Source organism: Sipha flava, unplaced genomic scaffold, assembly GCF_003268045.1.
Source record: "Sipha flava isolate LNK unplaced genomic scaffold, YSA_version1 235_pilon_pilon, whole genome shotgun sequence".
In the NCBI taxonomy this organism is placed as follows: Eukaryota; Metazoa; Arthropoda; class Insecta; order Hemiptera; family Aphididae; genus Sipha; species Sipha flava.
Genome location: NW_020272876.1, coordinates 369419 through 377318, shown reverse-complemented (window position 1 = coordinate 377318; position 7900 = coordinate 369419). Strand labels below are relative to the sequence as shown.

At 31.8% G+C, this 7900-nt stretch overlaps 1 long non-coding RNA gene across 1 annotated transcript; it reads left to right on the top strand.

Annotated features, from left to right (window-relative positions):
• The first annotated feature begins 2239 nt into the window (after window positions 1-2239).
• On the top strand, window positions 2240-3448 carry LOC112683758. The gene is made up of 3 exons (XR_003148618.1): window positions 2240-2685; window positions 2752-2936; window positions 3087-3448. It is a non-coding gene; the product is annotated as an uncharacterized LOC112683758 (long non-coding RNA).
• The last annotated feature ends 4452 nt before the right edge of the window (window positions 3449-7900 follow it).

Below are 7900 nucleotides of genomic sequence, written 5' to 3'. Positions count from 1 at the left end.
AACACCCGGCAGTCAAATGTTCTATCTTTAAGGCTCGGGCACATAGAACGCGGTCTATCGCTACGGTCAGCGATATTTTCCCGCAGTGGTTAGGCGGTAATATCGCATTATCCCTGTCACACAGAGGACGATCTGTCGCGGCGGTACAATTTAGATCGCAACGACAGGCGATACCGTTGTACAAAATTACAAAATTCCGCACGGGCAGCTGTCAATCTGTTGTTATTTATTAGTTTATACATTTTCTGTTTTTTTAATATTCTATTATTTTATATTTTTAAAATGGCTGAAGAAACTGAAATTCTCATCGAGCAAGTAAGAAAGTATGTATAATTATTCGACACATATCATGAGAAATATAAAAATGTAGTAAAAAAAAAAGCAGAAACATGGAATAAAATACCCGAAGAACTGGGTATAATCGTTAAGTATATACTTTATAGTAGAAACTAAAAATAGTAACATATAGTAAAATATAATAGATTTATTAATATAATATACTTCTATATTTAAAGTTTTTATGTATCAAGTTTTTCCTTTTATTTTTAAGGGCAAGTAATAAAAGAAGTTGTTCCTCATCAGAACTTAACATTATTGTAAAATGGCGATTATTAAAAAATGAAATCAAGTTGACAGATATTAGTAATTGTGTACTACTGTTTAAATTACAAGATTAAGATTAAGATATAGCAGACCGCGTTCTGTGTTCCCGAACTTTTAGGGACCTCAGATTTAAGTGCTAAAAATTCTATGAAAACTACAAATTTATATAGAAAAAAGTATTAATAATAGTCAAGAAAAAAGTAATTTAAGAAATTACCATAGGCTGTAACCGTCTATTTTAGAGTTTTAGACGGTTGTAATTCAAATAATACGATTATATACAAATTATTATCATTGTTATTCTTTGTTTCTCGTAATATTATTATTACGTATTCTATTTTCGTATTATCAAACTCTATATACATTTTCGTCAAAAAGCAGTGCAATCTTTTTATCACATTCTCAAAAGGATTGTGGCACAAATCTTCACGCAACAAATACAAGTCATTTTCATTTGAAAATCTCAAACGCACTTTTTTTATTTTCTCCATAATTCATATCTCCATAATGGACAATTTAATTGAATAATATTTAAAATAAATTAAAATAAATTTTTTTGAGATATTTTATTTTCCTTTATCAGTTCGATTTGATAACTAATTACGATAAATTGACTAAAATAACGCATTCGTTAAATTATAAAAAATAACCGATTACGATATCCAAATAACCGTACCGCTATTTGGAGCGCATGCGCAAATACATATTTTGGCAAATAACGTTAACGAGTCTATACGTTATTTTTTTACCGGCGTTGTGCAAAAACTCCCTAATAATACCCGGACAATTCGACGCGGATTACAACGATAATACGACGAGTGAATTAAACGCGTGTTTTTCTCTTTAGTGGGTTGGCGCGCACGATATTAATTCACTTGAAGCCCTCAGTCGGGATGTGAGCTCACGTCTTGTCCGAGCAACCGTATTCAAGTGGGGCAGCGGGCAGGGGATGCGATAAACGAGCGAGCAGGCAACGGGAAAACGAATAGCGGTACGAAAAAGCTGTTGAAAATAGGGTTACGGCGTCCGCGCTACCACCACCGCCGCTCGTTGTATTAATATATTCACGATGAAGCCGCCGCCGCTGATAGTTGCCTTTGCACGATAAGCTCCGTAAAATACGAGCGTACGACGGGTGCGACGCGTCCCTTTCGTCCCACTCGAGCGGTCTTATGTACACACGCACATTTTATGTACGTACACGACCCCGTCGTTGGGGTTGGTTTACGCACAACACGACACTGCGCGATAACGACGTTAAGTGTTTCTACCCTTCGTCTCGGCTCTGCCGCTATTATTATTATTATTATTATTACCGTCATCGTTGTTGTTGTTGTTGTGTGCGCGCGCTTGTGTTTACGCGTTAAATTACGAATGCGATCTGTCTTTCGGAGTGCCGCCGCCGACCCTGCCGTCACCTCCCCGTTCGAGGTCCACACCCTTTTTCGATTACCATACCGACGACGACGATGGTGCCCTCGTTTCCCCGCATGCCTTCGTCGTTTGCATTTATTCTAGTTACAAAGCGTGTACTAATTCAATTCATCACGGACGACGAGTGGGAGAGAGAGAGAGAGAGAGAGACGACTTTGCGCGTGCAGACGTTTTTAATTAACGCGCTTAGCACAGTCTTTTGCTGCTGCCTGAGAACCGCGTGCCGACCGTTTCGACTTGTTGTTTCCGTCGACGACGATTTCGCCGCGTGATTATCACGTTGCACCGCACATAAACGCACCGCGTCGCTGTTACCGTGTTATTATAACTATCGACTTATATTGTACATACCCTTCATACTTATAATGGGGTACTAATATACTAATACTAATATTGTAAGTCATACTAATATTTAGGTACTAATATTGGTGCCCACGATCGGTGCGAAATATTTCGTTCAAATCCTGTGTCAAATCGTTCGAACATTTCTCCGGCATTATTTACGGCTTTCATCGAGAGCGTCCGACGATGTGCCAAGTGTGTGCGAAAACAATTAGTTTCATTTCATTCGTCGGTAGAGTCACTAAATCACGAAACACGATGATGCAACGAGTTCAACTCATATGATGATTTACAAATTTATTGCAAGTAGTAAATCTTACTTATTTTATCTGCTCAAACACGGGTATCTAATTTTTTTCGTTCTGTTATCAGATTCAACGACCAACCATATTCCGGTCTTTATTTCGAAAAAACATGCCTTCGACCATGTAATTCAGATTGTTGACCGATTTCGGAGATCATCAAACGATGAGCAGCATGGCATTCAGGAGACCGTATCCAATGTAGAAATTCCGATAGGGATAGCAAAAGCGCCATTTTGAACGACTGAGTTTCGGGTGAGATTTTTTCTTACGATACAGCAAGGCTGTTCCAATTCGATACTATGTACTCGTATTGTTTGGATTCATAAAATGGATTTTAGCATATATTCCGAACGGTTTCGTCGCGTAAATAATTTTTCACATGAACTATTTCTTCCCGTATAGTCACCGCGTGACCTGTGCCCACGGAATGTTGACGGGTGCTGAGATACCGTACTTAACTAAATTAATAGTGATGCCCGTGGTCTAAGGGATCGAACCCTTAACAGGATAAGTGATATGGAAATGGTGGTCCAGGCAGAATGACGAAGAGAAGCGCTGGTACCGGGAGATGGTGAAGAACAATTACAAGGCCCTGGATAGTCACATGGCGTTCACGGCGTGTCTGTACTCCGGGGTAATATGTCACCACATCGATATAATCTAGTGATTATCTTTCGAAATATGTACTACGTAAATAATACCCGTTCTAGTCGCTGTAAAACATTTTTCGGATGTTGTAATAGTTAATATAACCCAAAATTATCTGCGAGCATGATGACAGATATTATTTTAGTTATTATTATCGTTCAGTTGCAGCTATTTGGTTGTAAAAACTATGAATTTATGTTACCGCAACTACAGATACGAGCAAACTTAATTATAAAAAACAGTTATCGAAACGAATGAAGTAGGACGCTATTCTACATGTTTTGATAAGTTATTTCAACTTAAAACAATGTTTGACTTAATTTATAGAGTCATCAGGACTGTATAAATTAACTACTCTCTATGTGTTTGTTTCAGTTATTGTAACTAAAAATATTGTTGTCAGGGCTGTTACTTTAAGCTGGTTATTTCGGTTATGTTGTAATAATAAAATGCACGTTAGTTTTACCTTTTTTTTTTAATTTAAGTGGTATTTTTGGCTCTAATAAAGAGTTGATCAATGTCGGATTTAGCGGGGTTGCAGGAGGTGCAATGCATCGGAGCACAGTGGTCTGAAGAGTAAATTTAGCTTACATAAAATTAAATTGTAGTTTTTATTCGTAATAAATTACCATATGTTTTTACTTTTGTGTAGGTATTAACTATTAAAAAGATAAATTACCATGTTTTACTAGTTAGGAGATAGGTACCTATACACGTCTAGCAAATTTGGTACACTTATTTATTTATACGTATTTAATATTAATATAAAATATTATATAACTTATTAAATCGTAATATTATTTATTATAAAAACTTACCAATCTTCGTCATTCTACTTTTATTCTTTAGAATATGATTTAAATAATTATATACAATATAGTGTTTAGTAATGAAATTTTAGCAAGAAATATTAAACTTAAATGATAATATTATAGAAGTTGTATTATTTCGAATCAGATTCAGATTTACTAGAATCACTTGCTTAGTCTTCAGGCATTATTATTAAAAGTTTTGCATCGTCTGAAAATGTCTGCAATTTTTTCGTTTGAATGTTTTGCATGGACGATATTAATGGGTCAGATGAAACTAGCAACATGCTAATAAGATCTTCATTAATTTTCACTCTGGATAATTTTCTGGTGTGATGTTCCTGTAGTTTTTGTAATTTTTGTTTTGGCATTTTTAGACTTCTTTAGACAATTGGCCTTTTGAAAAAATTAATTTTTTTTATAAATATATATTGTACATATTATACACACAAGTATAATTAATAATAATTAAAAATACCAATTGGTAAAATTGCATGCCGGATAACATCAGCTCCATGAAGTAAAATTTTATGTACAGATGGAGACATATGGTACCAGGGGTAGAGTTCAACAAACAGTTTAGCTGTTTGGATTCTATATGTTTCAAAAAAAATCTGTATTTATTTCATACCCACTTGCCATGACAGTTAAAATCGTTCCAAATCGTTTGTTTAAATCGATGTTCAAACTAGTAATATCAGCTGATTTTTTGGCATTTTTAATGAACTTCCTGGCTGTGTTTAAATTATTTGTTGTACCACAACCTATTTTAACGATATAATAATTTAAATTAAAAATAGTTACAAACATAATAATTTTTAAATTAAAATATACCTTATAATACTATATTTACTAATAATCCCATTTTGGAACGACATTTTTCTTGTATTTTTTTTTTTTGTTTGCAAACTTCAATTTATTTTCAGTATTTTTCACCTATGATGTAGCAATTTATGTTTTCTTTAAAATTTAGTTCATAGAAAGTATACATAAGTATAATACTTACTTATAATAATTATTACCTGCCAAGTTTTGAAGTCTAAACGATTTAACACATGGAATAGACGTTCAAAAAATCTAATCCATGCGTGTAACATCGATAAACCAAATTTAAAATTTTCCGGTTTAGTACTTAACTTTAATACTTTATTAATATCATTGGCATGTTTTGACTACAACCACAGATATAACATTTTTGGGTCGATGTAAAAGTTATTTTGAATTGCATACCTATAGGTGCATTAATTAGGTACATTATTTTATTATTTCTAAAAATGAATAGTTTCAAAGTCTTATATAAAAATAAATTTACCTTTCCGTCAACCATTGAAAAAATTAGCTTGTGCTCGAATTTCAAATTACCATCATTATAAATTAAAGCTGTTGTATTTAAGGTATCTATTTGTGTTTCAACATTATTTACTTTTTCTCGAGTATTTTCAGCGGTTTCTTTTTTAAATAAAAATATAATAAGTCTGCAGAATCTTGTTGAAGGAGACCTTGGACTTTTCCAAATAATACATTTTTCGTCATCAATCGTGCAATTAATTTCTAATGGTACAAAAGAAAACATAAACATATCGCTATTCGTAACTGATTGTGTAGTAGATGAACCAAAATTTATTCTGTACTGTGTTTGACCATTGCTTCCATCACACCCCTATTTAGACAATAATTCACACTTGTCTATGTTAATATTTATACTTTGAATACTTTGAATTTGCAGAATACGTTGAACAGTGTGATTTAATAAATCTGTCTATATATATATATATATATATAAAAAGTGTACATTTTTGAATAAATTTTTTAACTCAAGATTCACCAAATCGATTTTAATAAAATTATCAGGGCATATTAAGATTGATATTTAGATGGTTTCTGTGAAGTTTGTACACTCTGCGATAAGTGGTTCCAAAGTTATGGCTTTCTTAAGAACACCCCCGGCGACATTGCCAAAAACCACACTTTTACTACGGAATTTTAATGCACCAAAACTGTGCAACGGCACAAGATTAGCTGTAAAAAATAGGCGTAGACCTTTTGGGAGAATCGACCCAAAATATAGTCCGTTTGGGCGAGGGTTTAGTCAACTAAAACTACCGTTTGGGCGAATAGATGTACACCATTTGAAAATATGAATAATTAATAATAATAAGTTAAAAATCATATAAAATATAAATAATTGGTCAAAAATCATATAAAGTATAGTTATAGTACAGTTTAAAGTAATTTATTAGCCTTATATTTTAAACCTAAACATTGTTTTTATTGTAATTGGCTAATGTTCCCTTTTTCATATTTATTCCATGTTTTTTGCACAAACTCTTTTTTTTTTTTTTATAGTTTCTTTTTGTTGAGCGTTAGGGATATTTTTTTAAGTGGAATTGATTTTAATCATATTTTCAGTTTGGATTTCTAATAATACTGCAATGACTTGATAAAGAAATATTTATTAAATCACATGTTTAATTATAAAATTAAAATGTTAAGAAAAATATGTTTGAATAATCACCCTGGATCAACCTAATTAATTGAAATAATTACAATATAAGATTCTATGCTCACCATCATAAATGTAGTTTGAGTATCATTGGTTAAATCTAGTACTTTTCTCCATTCATCTACATTTGCCTTAAGTTTTGCTCTATGACCGATTTTAGGAACAAGTTCTTTCATCATATCTTCAGTTAAAATGTTCAAACAAGTAATGTCTATGCCTTCATCTAACAGTAGAGAAATTTGAGTAAAATATAGAGGAACAAAATACCTATGTTTATTTTTTTAACTAACATTACCAATCATAAAACGTGGCTTGTTCAAGAGTTGGCACTCCAAATTGTTTATTTACGTATGTCCCAAATGGACAAACCAAGAATATTACTTAACAAAATGTGTTTGATTGATAATAAACAATTTAAAAAAAAAAAAAAATTATATTCAAGGAAAAATTATATGATTTTTATTGCATTTTTGTTTCGGTGCTGCGAAGCGCACAGGGGTCGGCTATTAATTATTATAAAACTATAAAACTAACTCTAACTGTATGTTTTGCTTTATTATATAGCTTCAGAGAAAGCAATAACTACACACGAGCGAAGCCAGGTTATTCAGCTAGTTTAATATAATTTTTAAAAAATTTTCATTTATAAAATAATAACTCAATTATACATAATTTACTTAATAATTTTTTTTTTTTTTTTTGAATTAATATGATTTGGTTTTTTTTTATTTCATAGAACACTGGATAATGTACTCATTATACTATTCATATGAATAAGATATACTTTAACTGGGTAATGTATAAATTACCCATTTTCGAACTTTACCCGTAACATATACATTATAAATAATACAAATATACAGATTTAATATTTTGTAATTTTGTAGTTATTGAATTATTTACTAACGAAGTATAAATTATATCTTAGATCTTAAATTATATCTCGAAGTATAAATTGACTTCATTAATATATGTGTATATAAATGTGTTTTAATGGTATTTACCTTCAGACGTACATTCCATTGTATATAAAAATGCAAAAAAAATAATTTAAAAAATTAAAATGTGCTTGCAATAACAGCTTAAAGCAAAATGAAATAAATAGTCACGGTGATAGGAAATATGTTTTAAATTATATACATTTTAAACTGTCTAAAGACCAATAATATTTATGGCTTTAATTTTATCAAATCAATTAACTAACGCTGTGTCCTACGTAAACGCGGCCAACGCGAAATTCGCGATCAATGTGGTTC